Source organism: Microcebus murinus, chromosome 3 (genome assembly GCF_040939455.1).
Source record: "Microcebus murinus isolate Inina chromosome 3, M.murinus_Inina_mat1.0, whole genome shotgun sequence".
In the NCBI taxonomy this organism is placed as follows: Eukaryota; Metazoa; Chordata; class Mammalia; order Primates; family Cheirogaleidae; genus Microcebus; species Microcebus murinus.
In genome coordinates, this window is record NC_134106.1 from 3263296 (window position 1) to 3283839 (window position 20544).

Sequence of the window (20544 nt, forward strand, 5' to 3'; positions counted from 1 at the left end):
AGTGAATTAATGGGGGAGACTGATGAGACAGAGGAGTGACTGCCAGTATTTTCAATATGACAAGAAGGCATATGGGTAAGGACACAGAGGATATTCCGGTACTCATTTAGATAGCACAAAAAAAAAAAAAAAAAGCCAATATAAAATCTACTCCAAAAATTCTGAGTCTGCATACTATTAAGTAACATTGCAAATGAAGGAAAAGTACTATAGTCATAAGTTGCAGTCATTTGGCATATTTGGGAAAAGGAGAATACCACAGAAGTGATTTTTAGAAACTGATGCATGTCCTTTTCTTATGAGTGGCTGCTAACACACATAACCACATGGACATAGTGCTCTTTCCTGGGACTGAAGTGAACTTCTTCTGCACCACCCCCACCCTACTTCATTGGGACAATTCCTCAGATCCTTAAAATCTCAGATGAAATGTCAATTTCTTGGATGAAACATTACTAACTCTGAGACTGACTTCTCACTTGTTAGGTCTCTGTATTTGTCATGTAGAGATGTCCCCCCACATTTATTGAATTGCTTGTCTAGTATGTGATATTGCTCATTAAATGTAAACTCTGAGAGCAAATGGCCATTGTAAATATTTACCACATGTTGTTAGGTCTTCCCTCAATTGTTTAAATGCAAACTAAACTGGTCCCATGTGCCTCAACTTGCCCTCATATCCCAATACATTCTGTTTACTAAAGCCAATGTGGTCCATCTAAAATAAAGTAGTAATAAGAACAATAATCATAATACTGATTCTAATGATGTTTCTGGTAATCTATTGAAATGTAACAAAACACCCCAAAACTTAGTGGCCTGAAACAAGATAAGTTTGGGCAGGACTTAATTTAACACACTTAAGATTCATTCTCATCTGCCTTTCCCAATTCTGTCAATGCAAATTAGCAAAGCCTTGAAATTCTTTTGGTATACAGTAAATATTCTCATGAGTTTGTAACTCATGAGGAAATACCTGCCTCTCTGGGAAATGCTAGAACTACAGTTCCCAACCTGTGCACATGTACTGAGGTGCCCTAGGGCACCACAATAAGTATATACAGGTGCCACAAGACATATTATGGAAAATATAGAGTCATGCAACTTCTGTCAGACACTCTGTGGACTTCTACTTTGACATATGTCATAGTTTCCACATTAGATCATGCTGCAATCTTTTCAATGATGTTCTATCTTTTTAAATTGAGATTTTTGGTGGTTACTGGGCAAAAGCAAGTATCATGGGAAAACAAGTGTGCAATACCAAATTAAGGTGGCAGCGTCCAGTCTGATTCCATGATTTGAGAAGTTGTGCAATGACCAACAGGTGTGCATATGCCACTAGTAAGTATGATTATTTAAGCCAGAAGTGAAAATATGTTGTTCTTTTACCTGATATGTGGTATTTTTTTTCAAGTAGTTAAAAATGAAAATAAACAAAGAAATAAATAAGTATTAAGGGCTAAATTTCTTAATGAAAAAAATTTGTGTGTGAGTATTTTGTTTGGCCTCAGCACCATAGAAAGTTATGGAGATGCTAAGTTATCGATAGATTAAAGAAATTTGGAAATTTCTGGACCAGGCACAGTGAAATGTGGTAAGGGTGGGTCCTAAGAATGATCATGAGCCTTAGGGAAAGCTATTCTAGCTTCTTCAGACAAAGGCAGACTAAACGTACTCAGACAGTAGAAAAGCCTGTTTCTGTGAGCAGAAGAGGCCCAGGAGAATTTAGGAGGCCAAGGTCCTCAGCCACACACAAACCCGCTCATATGTTCCCACCTTTAGTTGTACTCAGTTTGCACTAATAACTCAATTTGCATGGTGATCTAGCTACCCATTGAATTAGACTTCCGCTTTGCTTTTCAGAAATCTCACTCGTGTGGCTGGAGGAAATCAGATTGCTTGTAGAGCAATCGAAACTTTCTAGTCAATTTTTGACCTAAAATTGAGAACTCATATCCATGAGCTCATCATTTTCTTTTCTCTAAGATCTCTAGCATGCTTGCAAGCTACCAATTAATTCCACTATACTTCTTACTTTCACTAAAGTTTACCGTCATGGGCTTGCCATTTACAGGTATGTGTTGCTAGGAGCTCACGGGTAATAATGCCAGCAACTTCTGTGTCACTGCACAGCACGGACCACCAGCATCTCCTTTCACCACTGCATCTAAATGACCTTTAACTTAACCAGAGTGGACAGAAAACTCATTTCAGCTTCTCATCCTTAAGTTCCTGTTGCCCTAAACTTCCTTTAATATTAACAATTGTATAAATGAAAGCAGGATAGAATTATAAAATATTGTTGGTTAAGAAATTACATCTTACAAAATTGTGAGAGACACTAAAAATAACGTTATGAGAAAGGGAGTTTAGAAAAAAATCAAGGTCTCTCAGCAGCTCTGGGGGATGTGAGTGAGTTGGAGTTTGGGGGGCGCTGCGAGCTGGACCTGCCCAGAGGCTGGAGCAGGGTCTTGAAGACGGCAGGTACAGATGTTTATGGGAATTGGTTGGTTGAGGGCAACTATCGCCAGCCTCTGCGAATTCACAGCAAAGCTTCTGATAGTGAGCCAGGCTTGCTCCTGCTCCACAGGGTCAGAAGTCAAGAAGGAGAGCAGCGAGCAGAACAGAGTAAGAGTAGAGAGGTGAAAATTCAACTACCTGGCCCTACCTTGTTTGAAGGACAGAGCTGGCTCTGGATATGGACAGAGATGCATATTATTAAAATTGCATTTGAACATAGAATGCAATCAAGACATTGGTGGGGGGAAAGTACAATTAAGAGATTTAAATGTTGTTTTTCAAAGTACCCATGTTGTTAGAGCTTTTTAGCCAGAAGAGGAAGGATTCGCACAGGACTCCAGCAAAAGAGGTGTAAAGGATTTTCCTTTAATGAAGTATTTCAGTGAGTGCATCTCCAGAATTTTTGGAAACAACCAACAAGAGTATTTTGATGTTTGGAACAGCATCTGGGAGAGAAACTAGTTTTGAACACCTTCTACTGTACACTGCAAGGTGTCAGAGGGACTTTCTTAGCATACGTGAGAAATGCGACATGTGAGGAACCAAACTAGACTTCACCTTTTGAGACGGCTCCGGGAATTGAAAGCTTCCCACCCAGATGTGGTTGTTCATTTGCAATACCTCCAGAGTTTCTACTTGTGCATAGGAAGAAGAGAAGGGGAAGGCAGATTACAAATATCTATCATGTGCCCTGAGAAAGGGCTGCGTCTTGAAGTGCATTTCAGAACCAGTTTAAAGAACACGTTTCAATCCATGCATGTGAAGGATACATTTCAATCCATGCATAGGGTCAGGATTTGGGGAGGTCGCTGGCATGTGCTTTTGTAATATTATAATGAAGTACAAGTTGCATTTTATTATATAATAGCAGCTTAAGTCTTTCTTCTACCTTGAACTCCAAGGAAGAAGAAAACAAAACAAAGCAAAACTGTGCACTCTGCTATTTCATTCTCTCTGTGAAGAGTTTTCTCTTCCCAGTGCAGTTGACACACACACATGTTACCCAGAATTAACCATATACATAGAGTGTAGAAAGGGTTGCTTTGCTCCACAGGGAACAAAACAATGGGTCATATTCTGAATCCATTTGCACAACTTAGAGATTCAGTAGTTAAGGTCAAACATGGATACATGCAATTTCATCTCACTCCCTCTCTATACCTAAAAAGAGCTTCACACTCCAATTTCAATCCAACACTCAGTGTTCATTCTAGTTTTCCTTCTTTTCATATTCGCAATTCCCTTCTCCAATGGTGAGAAAAAACATTTCATTTCTTTACTTAACAACCTTCCTGTATATAGCCCATTTCCTACATCTCACAGACACACTCCTACTTGGAAGCCTCATCACCAAGCCGCCCCTGCACAGGGATGTTCTCCTCTACCCTACCTGGGCTCCTACACCCTGCACCACCTTCCTGTTGGGGTCTCCACCCTCCTGACCCCTTCATGCGCCATCATCCCCACATGGATCTACTCCTCCTCCTTGTCTGGAGTTGACACCACATTTTGGGCCACTGCTTCCTCCACCGACGATTTGGTGTGAAAGCCTACCTTCCTTTGCCCATCTAATGGATCTTGCACAAAATTGTTCAGGAATAGAAAGGAAAGAATGGGAGGGGAATGGATATAGGAAAGAGTAATATGAAGGCTCTCTGTAGAGTCTATGTAGCTGCACTTTCTCAAGTTGAGGAAGTTCTCTTCTATGCTTTCATTACCAAGATGTATGTGCCTGTGTGTGTGTGTGTGTGTGTGTGTGTGTGTGTGTGTGTGTGTGTGTGTGTGTGTGTGTTTAAAATTAATGCACTATAAGTTTTATTAAAAGCTTTCTTTGTATCTATGGGAATATTCTCAAATGACTTTTCTCCTTTTCATGTACTTAATAGGATACAGATTTCTTTTTTTTTGTTATGTTCAGTAAATTAGTTAGAGTTTTGTCTATATTTCTATTTGTCTTATTGATATGCTGTAGTTCCTTATATACTCTGGTATTATTTCTTGGTGGGCTATATGTGTTGCAATATTCTCTTTCATTCTGTCACTTTTAGCCTGTTAATTTATTTAATTACATTTATTGATTTTCAAAAGTTAAATCAAGTTTGGATTCCTGGATTCAGGGGGAGATATAATTGGGTTAAGTTTGGATCATAATTTGGAAAAACACAATCTGGAATGCCACAAACCTGAATGTTAAAATCCCCAAAGATCAAAATCCCTAATGTCTAAATCCCTAAAGTGTAAAATCTCTAACATCTAAAATCCTGAAAAATCACTATCACAGGGTAGTTGCATCAAGTTAGGTGGAACTATTATTACCTTGTTATTGTCTTTATGCAGAAGAAAATGGATTTCATGTGAATACCCAAAATGTAATGACAGAGTTGAATCAAGATTTCTAAAAGTGAATTTCAAAGTGTAACCAATAAAGTTTGTTTTTTTTCATTCATCCCAATGCATTTGGCAAAAAGATTAGGTGCACGAATTGGCCACGAGATACAGCAACAATGGAAACTTCAGTTTAAAAATTTGTCCTTTGCCTGCATTAGCATAAGTTCTAGTTCATGATATTTCAGGAGCTTTTAACGAGTTAAAGCCACATTTGCCTGTAGAAGCCAGCAAAGTTACTGACTGGTTGGAAAATAATTATGTTCATGGTAGGATAAGAACACACTAAAGTGATGGGGTTGCTGTTTCATCACCAGTATTGTTTAAACCAAATTTGTGGTCTACATATGAGTGCATGTGGAATGGATTTCCATATACCCGAAATGACACAGAGCATGGCAACGAAGATGGGAAAACATAACAGAGGACGTTCATGTCGGTGTTCATATCAAATATAGAAGAATTTCAAAAACAGCAGTACTGTGCAGAAAATGAATGCGAAGGTATTCTCCGAGAAAAGTTGTGTTTTAATACGTGTCCCTGTAATACACTTTTTCATACGTCAAATTTTCTTTTCAGTTTTTTCTTTCATATTTTTAGTTTTTTTCACTAATTTAAATTGTCAGCATTATTTTTGCAATGCATGATATGTATTTCATATTCACATAAATTCCAAAACTGGAGGTATCTATCGTGTAAAGACTTTCAGAGAGTTCCAATTTGTTTTATGCATTTTTTGCAAATACGATTCTTTGAGAGTCCATTATCACAAAGTTGACTTCGTATGTAAGCATTGTGCATGTGGGCAAAATTGCTGAACTTCCTCAATAAATGAAGAGATGCCTTTTTTGTACATTTGTGGGAGATAAACTTTCTCAAAGTCCTGGCCATTTGAGTGCCTGGTGCCATGGTATTGTGGTGGTGACCCATCATGGTTTTTTATCAGTGTCATCAGAGTCCATTATGGTGTTTCAGATGGCTGCAGTTATAAAGCTGGCTGCACGCAATTACCACCCACAGCGACATGCATTCACTTTTTGACCTATCTCTTTATGAATATGTCTTGTCTGTTCATAACTGTTTTACCTGTGTGACAGTCATTAGTATATTGTGTAAAGTGGTCTATGAAGTGTCCTGTCATGTTTTTATGTTTCTCAAATAAATCACCTTTTAAAAATATAAGTAAATATCTTTTTGCCCTTTTAAAGATTTTTAAATGATATTTCAGAATTATGTTTTGGGGGTTGTAGTCTTTTGAGATTTCAGCATTCAGGATTATGGCATTCAAGACTGTGTCTTTCAGGGTTATGATCAGCTCCCAACTGGGTTGTAGTAAATATTGTTGTATTTGATTGTCTATACTTTGTCTAGAATTTTCCATCCATGTCAATGTGGGTGAGACTTGTCTGTAATTTTCCTTTCTCATAGTGCTCTTGCCTGTTATTTTTCTTTTATAATATGGTTAAGATAACCTTTTACATGAGTTGGGGAGTATTTGCTCATCTTCTGTCCTTTGGAAAAATTTTGAACATTTTTGAATAACTGGAAAATTTTGTTAGTGAAGTTTTCGGTTTGGTATTTTATTTGTGAGAGGAATTTATCGCAAATTCAGTGATTTTATTGGATTTAGACTCATTTAAATTTCCCTGTTTCTTTGTGGACTAGTTTTGTTTAGTTATAGTTTCCTAGGAATTTCTCAATTTTATGTAAATATTCAAATTGACTGAAATAAAGTTATAGTTAATCTACTCCATTTTAATGTTTTCATTATTCCAGATATTTTTTATTTGTAGCATGTCACATCAGAAGGGAGAAAGTTGCATTTTCAATAAATGTTATTGGAACAACTGGATGTGTAGGTTACAAAAACAAAATAATAAAATTAGACCTACTTCACACTATGTGTAATAACAATTCTTCATTAAGTTAAAAATGTAGATATTAATAGTAAAAATTAAAAAAACTTTAAATTAAAACATAAAATATTATCATAACCTCTTGGAGGTTAGGAGTTTTTCCAAAAAATGAAAAAAAAACATTAAGCATGAAGTAAAATATTACAAAATTTAGTTCATTAAAATTAAGATCTTCTCTTTATGAAAGGATGCCATAAGGAAAATGAAAAGGAAAGCGACAGAATGGGAAGAAAACCTTGCAAATCATATAGCTAACAGAGAGCAAATACCCAGTCTATATAAAGAACTAAAACAATAATGTAAAAATATAAACAGAGATATAGACAAAAATGACAGACTTAATAAACTTTAAAACTCAAGGTATGTATATCCCAGTTGAATGTTGAATAGGTAATCAACTATCTTATGATTATGGAAATTCAAATTGGAATCTAAGTCTCCATAATTGGGATGCATTTAAGTCTGACAACAGTTAGTGCTCCTGGTGACCTGAGCAATGGGAACTCCCACACGCTGTTGGTGAAAACAAAAATTGGTGCAAACACACTGGTCAGCCTTGGGGCATTATCTAGCAAAACTTGAGTATGTGTGGACCTATGACCACAATCCTCCTCCTAGGTGTCCACCCTAGAGAAGTTCTTCCTCATGGGTGCCAGAACATATTCTAGAATGCTCATGCAATTTTTTGAAATAGTCTGAACTTAGAAACTACTCAAATCTCTATTTAGTATAGAATGGATACATAAATTGTGATATATTTATACAAATGATATTCTACGAAACAGAACGAAAGAAAGAAACTACAGTTATTTGCAGTACCATGTATGTTCTTCAAAGGACATTACTGAGGGAAAAGCCAAGGCCAAAGACAGTGTGGAAGTCTGGGGTGTGATCCTGTTATCCTGAAGGTCACATCACAGGACATTTCCATCCCAAACCCTCCGTCTCAGCCCAGGGCTGTGGTGGCTCCCAGGCCACCCCCGTCTAGCTCCCAGGCATGTCTGACTTTCATCTCCTGCTACTGTATACCCCCTTGTCATTCCCAGTCTCATCCCACTAGCTCCTGTGCTGGTGTGAACACATGGGCCAGGTCTCACCTTTGGGTCTTCGCTTGACTTTTCTTCTGCTTAGAACGCTCTGCCCCAGACAGCCACAGGGTCCCTCAAGCACATCCTTCAGATCCTGACTAGAATGTCCCTTTTTCAATGAGGCTTTCCAAGACCACTGCCCGTTAAATAAATATTGGTTAATCGAATGGTCGAACACATGGGAAACCCACACTCCGATTACAGGGAAGTGATTACTACTGAGAGTGCAGTATCATCACTACAGAATAATAAGTTATTGGCTTATGTATACCTCTTACATTTTTAAAATGATTTATCTGAAACATAAAAGGTTAACAGTACAACTATGCATATATGGATTTATATTAAGGTAATTTTTAAAATTTTCCTGTATGTTTGAAATGTTTTATGATTTTTTTTTAATGTAGAGAGGAAAAAACTGGCTAGGAAGCATGGCATGCTATATTTCTCTTTTGGAGTATAGTATAGTATTTGCTTTAAACTCAATATTTTTCAGACATACTTGATAATGAGACATGTTTTTTCAATAAAATAGCTATTATTTTCTCCAAGTAAGTTTGATTTCCCATTTGTTCTACTGTTCAATCAACCAATGGTTATTTAATCCCAACTATGAGTCACTGGTCCTAGAAGTGGGAATGGAAGTGTTAAACATAAAAGATACCAAATTATGATGTAGGTTATAATCCAGTGGCAGCAAATAGGCAATAAACAAGATGAACAAGTGAACAACTGAATGAATGAATGATTGATTAAGTAGTGATGATGTTTTAGAGTAAAATAAAGCAAGGAAAAGAGACAGTGGCTTAAGAAAGCAAGATCAAATTTGAATTCACTGTCCTCTCACTTGGGGCATGTTTATCTTTAAGAGTTTGCTAATTTGTTCTAGGACCAAAGATCTCCAAGAAAATACTTTAACACTAAGTCATTTTCAAAGGTAGTTCTCATACCACATTGTTGCATCTATTTATTTATTTACTTCCTTACTGACTTTCTGATCATCAGGTTGCGTTTCCAAACATAAAACGGTTTCTGTAGATCATGACAATTTGTGCTCACTTCTGTGCCCTTCCAACAGCATTCATTTTTTAAGTTTTCCCTTAGCTTTTCAGGAAGAGGGGGCTACAGACATACATATGTCCTCAAGGACAATGAAGAGTATGTAGCTCACTATGTTTATCTATTTTACCTTGGCTTCCCGAGGACTCATAGCCAATTCTTATCAAATAAATCATATAGAATGTTGTGGCAAACTAGACAGTCAAGGTGAAGCTGCTCAGAATAATAAAAGAGTAAGAAAACAAATTCTCTAAAGGAGAAAAATGGCAGAAAATTTTGCTAGATGAATATAAAACTTACTTCCACTTACTTACTTTCCACTCTTCAAATATTTGAAGAGTGCATAGAATTTCTGTGTTTGATCCCAGAAAGTAAAACTAATTTCCACCAATGAGTGGAAATTATTATATACGGAAGCAGATTTCAATACAGGGAAGAACATTCTAATGAGCATAACTTTCCAAAGATGGACTGAAATATGACGTTAATATCCAGTTGAGCATGTCCAGTAGAAATCTTGAAGTTTTTTTCAGCTCTATGATTCTATAAATATATGAATGTTATCCCTCTGATATTTATGCCAATGTGCTCTCTGATCTGGGACTCGTAAACTCACTTCCCATGAAAAACCAACGCTCCTCCCTCTGACATCTATTTACAAAAATTCCTGGTTTAACAGAGTTCAATCAAAGGTGTTTGCACATATGTAAATAAGCGCCCATGCCTCGTGCAGGGCTGTTGAAGGTTACTGATGCGCGCCGTACATTTTTAAGAGTCATCTGGTGCTCTGGGCAGAGGCCACTGCTGGTCGGCCTGTTGTGCCGCCATCCGCTCATCATAAATCCTTCAGAAGGCTTCGCACTGTCACAGGCAATTTTGTTTTTATTGCTACTCTTTCATTTGACAGAACATGATAAATTGGTTCTGTCTATTGTGCATTTCTCAAATAGCCACTTCCTGGTTCATTATCATGATTATGTGACACGCGGAAAGAATAGGGAAGGCTGAGTTAATGGGGCTGTGTGTGAGCGGCAGACAGCTAGGAAACTAAAAGGGTCTGCGTGTCGACAGTCCTCCTGGCTGAATACCAGACTCCCCACATGTCCCTGGGCTGTGACCAAAACCAAAGAGCCTCTGCGGACACCTACACACATCCACACAAATTTATGCATTCGAGAAAGATTACCAGTGAATTTAGTGTAAAAAGCCATAAAAGCAAAAGATAAAGATATTTAATGTTTTCTTCATGAGCCCCCAATTGCTTTCTCTGTGACCCCTGTAACCTTTCATATTGTGTGAAAATCCAATTAACAATTTCACAAATCAATTACAAGTGTTCTTTAAATGAAGTTATAAAATATTGAATGAATATTTTTCAGAGCACAACGGTGAAGTTCAGTTTCTAGTAAATTAGTTTCTTAATCCCAGACTATGCTAAACTATATGACATAACTTTGTCACAAAAAAAGTAATATTTGGTCATTACAATTTCATGAAGATAATTCATCAAAGTGCATTCAGAAGAGATTTTACCATGATTCGTCAGCAGCAACAAAATAAAACAAATAAATAAACTGAGTACAGTTAGGTATTTGGTGGCATCAGGAACCACTTTTCTGGGCCCAGAGATTTAAGTGTGCACTGTACATAACCAACCATAATAGTGATGGAAACTGACTTACATATGTTACTTTGGAGTTTGAGACATGTTTTTCATACATTCTCTCCTTTGATCACACTGATTGTGCTGAGAGGTAGATAGGTTCCACTCCATCTTTCAAAGGATAACTAAAGACTCAGAGAGGTTGAGTGACTTTTCCAAGGAGATGCACCTAAACATGCGCCAGGTTAGAATTCCGGCTTCAAAAATTGTTAATCTTCTCAATATTATAATTCTGTCTCTCTGTCCATATTAAAAACCTGCTCCTTCCCAGCTATGCCTGTGCCTTGTTGCTGATGCCACAGTGATTCTGAAGTGCTGCTGGGTACCAGACCTGCCATGTTGAGTCCAGATGCCCATGTCTTTTACAAGCTGTTTCTGCTGCTTGGAATTCTTCTCCCAGTGAATGATTAATCTCCTACTGATCCTATAAATTTCTGCATAGTCATCAGCTCCTTGGGATCACATTTCTGGATACCTTTCAATATTTTTAAAAATTGTTTTTATGGAAATGTTCAAACGTACCCCAAAGTAGGATTTCATCCAGCTTCAATATTTGCCAATTTTCATTCCTTTTTGATTCTTCTATCCTCTCCTTGACTTATTTGTTGGTGTTGTGTTGTTTGTTGCTGGAATATTTCACAAAAAACCTTAGACATCTGTGAATACATCAGTGTACATCCTAAACAAATACAATTTTTCCCATTTTTAATCTACTTGCGATCACTTTACAGTGTTTATTCCTCAGTATGTTATCAATTGTCCCAGATATTCTCAAAATGTGCTATTAGTTTGGTAGTTCAAAGGAGGGTCTAAACAAGTTCCCTACACTATAATTGGTTGATTTGGGACTTGTCTCCTTCAATCTGTAAGAGCTCCCTGACACACACACACATATTAGTCCATGCCTTTTCTTTCTTGAAGAAACAGTAGAACTTCCCAAAGTCTGGATTTGGCTCATTGCATCACATGCTATTTAACATATTCCTTTATCCTATTTCCTATTAATTAGGCAACGTGGTCTAGACGCTTGAATAAAATTCAGGTTTTATATACATGGATAAATCTCGATTACATGTTTGGTTAAATTCAAATTATTTATATACACAACATGAATATATATATAAAATATATATGATATCAATACATATGAATATTTGAAATATAGTGCCAAGTATTTTCTCTTGCATCATCATATCAGAGAGGCACAGACAGCCTCATTGTCCCACTTTTAGAAAGAACAAAGTTAATATTTGGGTTCAGATATTGTCATGCTGATCATTCATTAAAGACTTCTCTGTCAGTTTCCCAGTGGATTTTTACCAGGAATTGATGTTTGTTGTCTAATGGTAATTTATGAATTCTAAAATTTCTCCCACATTTATTACCTATAATTTTTTCTGTAACAAAGTTAACCTCATCACGTATTTCATTTTGTGAAATACAATCCACATTGGAAAGGAAGAATGAATGTTAATATTTTCTTTTATTTATCAATATTTAGAATAATGAGTGGGTACCCTAACAACCTCCAAAGTTGACCAATAAGGTTACTACTTTTAAAAATTATCATTTTGAATTAATGGATGTGCACACATGTGCATATGTATATACATATTTTTTAATGATTTTTATTATGTAGTTCAATCCTTTGCAGTTGTCATTCTCTTAGCTGCTTCAATTTTCTCATCATAGGCCAGTGGGAATTCATTTTTCAAGTTGCCTCTTATATAGACCTAAGCTTCTAGTTAGTCTGTGATAATTTCTTTGCTTCCAACATGACCAAATGTTCCAGGATCATTTTATATTAGTTGACCTCTTCTGAATTGCCAATATCAACCACTTTGAACCTATAAAGGGACAATTTCATATAGTTCAAACTCATGCATATTCTGCTCTGGTTGAGGAAGCAGCCAGTTCTTCAAGGAGCCCTGGCCCTTATACTGGTAAGTGGTACTTGGATAACATAGGTGGTAGCAGTGTTAATTTGTTCTGGTTAGTAATTAACTTTACCATATATTTCTTAAATGAGAATGAAATCATGAGTTCACAATAATTTTGTAATTTGTATAAAAATTATATGAATATATTTATATTTAAATTATGTTTTAATTTTTATTTATTTTTCCTTATGATGAGAATCTTCATTCTTAATTATGTTAACATAAACATATTTTTTTGTTATTCTCTTTAAACTATTATGGGTTATGCAATAGTCTTAAAACAGTAGAATAGCAATATCAATATTCTTGATAGAAGAAATATAACAAAATCATATAGATTACCAGATGTAGTATAAGATATCTTTGTGTTTGCTTTTATGCTTGGATATACTTAGGTTTTAAAATAATTTAATAATTCTCTGAATCTCTCTGCTACCAAATATTTTAGGTTAGTTGTTTCCATTTTTATTCCTATTTTTAGAGGTTTTTGATTTTCTAACAAAAATTATCTAACATTTTCATGGGTCCAAAGTCCTCTGGCCATCTTAATCATACTATCCTCCATAATATTTCTATTCTTTGCAATCATTATATGCACAGTGCTATACAACTGTATGTTTCTATGTGTGTATACCTCACTCGATCAGGCATCAAGAAAGATCAGCCTCTGTGTCTATATATATAGCAAAGTACTTGGTACAGAACAGAGAAAGTGTTCTAAACTTACCCATGAATCCTGTGAGTGTGTTAATAAAAGAATGGAACAGTTATATATTGGAAGGGTAGTGCCCATTTCTGGAATATATATATATATATATATTGATCCCCCCAAAAAGCTGAGAATAAACATTGCTGTGGTATATTTGGAATACTGGATACACTTCCATGGTGAGGGTGAAAAAAGCAGTCCTGAATTAGGTAAAGAACAATACATCTTAACACAGTGAAGATGGGAGGTTACCTTTTCAAGCTGTTTTTGAAAGTAGAATCTCAGTGGTTAAGATCTATGACTTTGGAGTTAGACATACCTGGGTTTAAATCCTAGCCTAGTTTTACCTATGAATAAACATGTAATTTTTATTCAGTTACCTAAGTTTTCTGAATCAAAGTTCCCTCATCTATAAAATGGAAACAATAAAAATTCCTGCCTCTTAAGTTTGCCATGGAGAATCGGTGATAGAAGAAATGCGAAGAGCTTATCAGAAGGTAGGAACACGGATTTTAAATAGCTATCACTAAAGAACTGTCATTACTACTATCATTGTGATCATCTACTACTCCTACTGTTTGTCATACTGGTTTTAAATGGACTCCAAGTTTATTGACCAAGGTAGTAGTCCTACCTTAAGTACAGCTAAGCAGATTCCAAATTTATTCCTTTAGGTACTAATTCTCAACCTTTATTGTACTTGGAAGATTGTGAGGATCTTCAAAAATACTGATACCTGGTTGTCACCTCTGAGATTCTGATGTCATAGCTCTAAGGTGCAGACTAAGCATGAGGTTTTAAAAGCTTTCAGGTGATCCTAATGTACCACCAGGATTGAGTACCTCTGCTAAAGGGCTTTGGATTTCAAGTGATCTAGTGAGAGGCTGTTTGTCAATGTTTGATTTATTGATTTATACATACGATTAAATGTGGGCAATCTATGAAAAGTCAAAATAATCGAATTCAAGTTCAATTAAGAAGATTATGCACACTCTAGGTAGGATTCAGGGAGCACCCTCTTTCTCTCTGTCATTCTCTATCTCCTAAATATATATACAGGTTTGCAGTAAAGAACCAGTTGCATTTTCAGCTAAAATCCTAGGGAATTCTATGCAAGTCTTATGACATAAAGGAAAAAATAAGTCAGTACTCTGATGGACTAACATACTGAGATCAGTGGAGACCATTGTGTTTAGGAAAAAGAGATATGAGGCACATGACTTCTCTTCTAGCTGTTGTCCTCATCTATAATTTTGATATGTACTAAAGGTGAATATTTACAAAGAAAGAGGCATGCATCTCAGCCAGTTGCAGCAGCATGAGCCCAAATGCCAACTACCATTGTTCTCCGTCCATCTCTTACTCTTCTTGACGAACATAAGAGCATTGCTGTTCAGAATGCATATAGGCGTGATAAAGACCTTTACAAACAACCCAGGCATTTCAAAGCTCCTCACAAATTTTAAAAACACACAGCAGTGCACTGCGAGTATTACTATAGTACCGTAACTTCAAAATCAGATCCCGCTGATTCTTGACCTTATGGTTCATTAACTGTACTCATGGTTTTCACATATACATAGCTGTAAATGCTGAACAGGTGCGCAGTGTCTCCATCACTGATTCTATGGGCTGTGACCACACTCCCCTCTGTTTGCCCACATGCATAGCCACAGGACAGCAAAAGTTGGGAAAGTGAATGCCTGAACTCTTTCCTTCAGTTTTGTGTGAAAAGTACCCTAAGTATATTCTTTAGAAGGCAAATTTTAAAATTTCTGATTACCCTCCAGACCACTGCTTTTTCACTTTCAGTGCATTGAGAACTCTAGCTTTTATTTCGGGCTTTAGAGATTCAAGGACAATAGTAGATCATATCCACAGAAGAATCCAAATGATAGAATAAATGTGACCCCAATTTAACTCCTTTCCATAGATGTGGATAATGATGTAGGTATAGATTTGCTCCTTTTTGGAGCTCTGGAATGGGACCCAGGCTCTATGTTAAGAAAGAACTGAGCAAATGGTGCAGTTGGGAAAACCTGACTTGATTTGTCACATGAGCAAGTGTCTGAGAGTCCATGGAGTACCAGGCACCCAGGTTTGAGACTGGATTAGTAAGAGGGGTTCTATGCAGAAGACAACTGGCAGTAACAAAGGTCCCCATCAATGTGTTTTTCTCAAGTGTTTTCTTAGAAACCTTGTGATACACTATATATATGGCAGGTCAAAATTGTTGGTGAGAGATTAATTTTGTTCCTCAGGTGATCCTGATAAACTATTCAGGGTGTTACCTGTCACCGACTGTTGAATTCTTTGCACTTACCATTTCACAGAGATAAGCCCTGTGGTTGCCTACACTGTAGAATTGTTGTCAGTGAGCCCTGATTCAGTTTTTTTTTTCTCCAATACCTTTCCCAGGGCTTGAAGTGAAGCTCTTGGGCCTTCAAGTCTCCCTTCTTACGACATGTGAAAGACCAGAGCATGTCACCCCAAAATATGATTCTTTTGCATGAGGATTGTTGAGCTGTGGACAATTAAGAAGCAGCAGATGCAAGAAATCTCTCCGGCCTCCCTGTATTTGCCTAAAACCAGGACACAGATTTACAAAGATGAAAGACACCCCACCAACCCTTCTATGAGTGAGAACAAAGGTTAAACACTCAAGGCAACTTTAGAAGCTTACTGGCTGTGAGTCGTGAGAGGGACCAGAGAAGACTATATTAACAAGCTTCACTAGCTAACCTTCATCTGCCAGTTATTTGACTTCCCACAAGTTCCCAGCCTTGGAGACACAGATTCCTTTTCCTTTGTCGTGTCATTTCTCTACAAATTCACTGCTCTTTATTGAAGATACTATACAGGCTGGGACTCAAAGCCACCTCATTGAGAATTACTCATTCCCTAGGTATTTCCCATGTATATATGAAATATGCACGTTAATAAAATTCTGTTTGTTTTACTCTTATTAATCTGTCTTGTCTTGTAGGGGTCCATTCCAACTAAAACTTATGAGGATTGAGGAAAAAATTATTTTTCCTCCCCTACAAGATGTAAATACTTCAGTAAAGGAAAAGGAAAAGGAAATGAGAATAAAGTAAAATACAAACATCTCCACCTCCAATTTCCCACTGATGGAGGCGTGCAAAGCTCAGCACTGGTTTGTCACTTTGCTAGAAATTAAATTGCAGGTCTGGACCTTGGCCTTCCAAGCTCCCTGGTGGTGCGACTGCCCACCTCAAAGTTCCTTATCCACTTCTTTGTTTTCATTGGTCCCACATCACCGCCTGGAACTCTCTTCCCTCCCTTAAATCCCAGCTTGAGTTACCTTCTGCCAGAGACATCCCTGAACCCTCCCCATCCTCCAGTGGGCGTCTTCTGTGTCCCGTCCGTCTGTCAGTCACTGGCCTTGCTGCACGAACTGGCATCGCTGCTCTGCGGCTGCCTCTCCCTCTGAAACTGGGGTCCCTCAGTGGCAGACATGACCTTTTTCATCTCAGTGTCCCTAGTGCCAAGTAAAAGGGCTATGGCTTATTAGATGCTCAAAGTGTGTTGAACTAAACCATCTATGTTAAAAATGCTACCTGCTGCCGTGTGTAAATCACTACAGATGATGCCACTCAGCCTGTGAAACAACCCCGGGTATATTATTTTTGTTTTTCATGGGGAGGACTCAACACTGACCTTCAGCCGGGCTGGTCCTCACGGCAGACCCGGGGCTTCCGTTATCCTTCCCCACCGTGCCTCACTCAAGAAGGATGGAAAAACCAGAGTGGAGGGTGTGCGGTGCATGTTGCCGAGGTCAGCAATTTGACTGTAATTTTATCTTTCCTAGGTTCCTCAATTTTCTGAGACCCTGTATCCCTTTCACAAGATAACTTTTGTTCGGCATGATCATTTTCAAATGTATATTTTCTCCTTCAAAGACTTCCTCTAATACGCTGAATGCTGCGTTCTTGCAAGTAATGAATGGCAGCTTGAAAATTTGCAACATGGCCTTTTCCTGGAGAGAATCATACATAGATGTTAGTGTTGCTGAAAATCTATAAGACACTTTGTTGCATGTTTTGCCTTTTGAAGCCCTGTTGCTCTCATTTATGGAGATATCTTTACACCCAATGTGCTCTGCACATGGTAGCTCACAGGGCCCTGAGCTCCCTGGATCATTATCATTTCCCTTGCCGGTTATCACACTTGCAACATGTTCTGGGGCCCACAGAGAAACCCAGCAGGTTTTTAATAGTTTGGCACTATCTTTGTGTGAGATGAGGGTGGCCCAAAGAGGTAGGAAACTTTCATTCTTTCTGGGTAAATGTGAAAACTCATTTCTTAGTATCTCTGCACCAATCCCTGCACATAACCATTGGTTAAAAAGATAGAGGCTGTTACCTTGCAGAGCAAAAACAGTTGCTCTCTTTGCTTTTTTTCTATAGAGTTTTCTTTTTTTTAGATCTCAGTGTATTCCTACCATTCAGAGACATGGGTTAAGACTTAAACAAGAGAAAACCAGATATTTCCGTTAACTTGGGCAGATGATCTGTGTCAGTCAGGGTTGTTCAGAACCGGAAGGGATAAGCCACCTCCTTGGGCAGGAGCCTCTTGCCATCCTTAGATAGGCAGGAAATTGCCAATTGGAGGTGCGTGATCTGTGAACCAAACAGCTGTGATGTGGAGCAATGTCCTGGATATAGTATCGCTCTTTTAATATCTTGGCTTCAAAGATCTGCAAAAGTCACATAGCAGACCAAATTCCAAAGGTATAAATACTAGTTTTTACTATAAAGATAACTGGATGGTGGATAGAAGAAGAACATAAGCCAGGGTGAGGAGGGCTAGGTTTGAATCCCAGTCTGAAATTCAGATTCACAATAGTTCAGCATCAATTTGCAGACAAGACAAGACAGTTCTGGAGATATATAGAGATACATTCTAATTCATCTAGGTGCTTTATTTGTAAGCCAGTGGGGCACACCCACACAGTACAGCATATTGATTAAGTGCATAAGCTTTGGCAATACAGAGCCAGACATACTAGCTCTGCACTCACAAGCTCTGCGATCTAAACAGATTTTCTTCATCAGTAAAACATCCTTAATAACTCTGTCTCCTATGGTCATTATGAGAATAAAGAAGATAATGAACATACAGAATAATTTAAAAGTGGCAGCTACTATTTTTGGATAACTATTGTAAGAGATCCCTCTTATATGTTGAATATATGTTGTTGTTGTTTCTGTTTTATTTTGTTTTGTTTCCCCCCTGCCCAGCTGCTTACCTTCCAGTTTCAGAATCCACATCCCTTCCCTTAGAAAAACACTCTCTCAAAAAAGGAACCTAGGAGACTAGTCCATTTTCAGGTTCCAGGGCTGGCTCCTGAGCTGTGTGTGGATTTTAGCAAATTCTTCCTAAGTATACGTTCTCTGAATATTCACTCATGAAAGGGCTAATCCAGTGGCCATAGGAACTGACTCAGTGAAGCTCATGTGACCAAAGCTAGCCCAGCAAGTCCTCCCACTGATTTTGCTGAAAATATTAGGGAAGCACCATTCACAGGTGCTGAGGGTTGCTAATTATGAAGAGTGCAAGCCGGTGCTGCTGCGGTCAGAGACACTGTGCGCAGATAATGTCTCCACGAAAAGACTAACCTGGAAGAATAATGGTGACCATAGTTAAAGACCACAGTTGAGTCTGAGGTAGAAATTCATTAAATTTTTACCTCAGACATCTCAATTTCATGATTTATCAAATTTCATTTTTTTCATTTAAGCCAAATTGAGTAAGTTTCTGTCATTTGCAAGAGATGGGTGACTAATACACTTTTATTACAAATCTCTCTTTTGAACTAAGACCAAGCATTAGTGTCTTATTCACAGTTCTCCTCCCACCTTCTGGACCTGATGTTAGGTGCTGGCCTCCCACGTGCCCACGTCCTGACCTCTTCTCTAAGACTTAAGCTTAGACACAAGTGTATGGTTCCCCTAGTTCAGTAGTTCCTGAAAAGTTTATTCTGTTTTAGGCAGTCCCTTGAAATTCAAATTTCCACCTTCCTGACTTCTGCATTCCCACAGGAAGGGAAGATGCTAACACATGCCAAATGCTTGTGGAACCAATATTTTCATAGCCAACTGATGCCATAACTGTAGCATCTCAGAGGTATGAACGGTCTAGTTTTCTTTATTTATAGAAAATTGTGAAGAATTTCATTTAGCTTTCTAAATTCATGCATGTTATAGTTGTACTTCTAATTGTCCAGCATAGTAATTTAGCTTATAGTCTGCTTCCCCTTGCAACTTACTTGCCAACATATCCCATTCAGTAACCCTAAAAAAAAACAAAAAAGGCATACAGAAATAAAATAAAGTAGTTTCTATTTGTAGATGATATGCTTGTCTGTGCTGAAAATTCCAATGACTGACTGTAAAAACCAAAAATATTTTTAGAACTAATAAGTCAGTTTTGTAAGGTTTCAGGATAAAAATCGACACACAAAAATCACTCTCACTTCTATATACTAATGATGAACACGTGGAAGCCAAATTAATGCAATTTTATTTACTCCAATAAAAATAAAATACCTAGGTATAAACAAAGTACAATGTTCATAATTGGTATCATGAAAATTACAAAATGCTGAAGAAAGAAATCAGAGAAGTTGCTAGTAAACAGAGAGACATACCATGTTCATAGATTAGAAGACTCGACATATTAATGATGTTTATTCTCCTAATTGATATAAAGTTTAATGTAATTCTTATCAAAATCTTAGGAGGTCTTTTTTGAAAAATCTTATCTATCTTATCTATCTTTCTTATCTATCTTATCTTATCTATCTTATCACACACAAGAAGTATTTATTTCTGAGGGCTTTTGTTCATTAAACATGCTGTGACAAGGACTCAATTAACCCACAGACTAAGAATATAAAAATGAAAAATATTGAAGCAGCTGATTAATATTATCCATTTATCCACTCATGAGATCCAGTTTATGACTACATATTAAAAACACAGTATTAATCTTACAAATGGTAAAAGGAAGATCTAGCAAGGTTAAAAGTCTTTTCTATATGTTATGGAAAGCATGTTCTCCATAATTCATACACTGGCATCCTAATCCCAATGTAAAAGTATTGGGAACTTTGGGAGGCAATTAGGACCGAGAACGGAGTCCCCGTAAGTGGGATTGGTGTCCTAACAGGACGGGACACAAGAGAGCTCTCTTCCTCCTCTCTGCCTCACCCTAGGTATACCTCCTTCCACTCTGC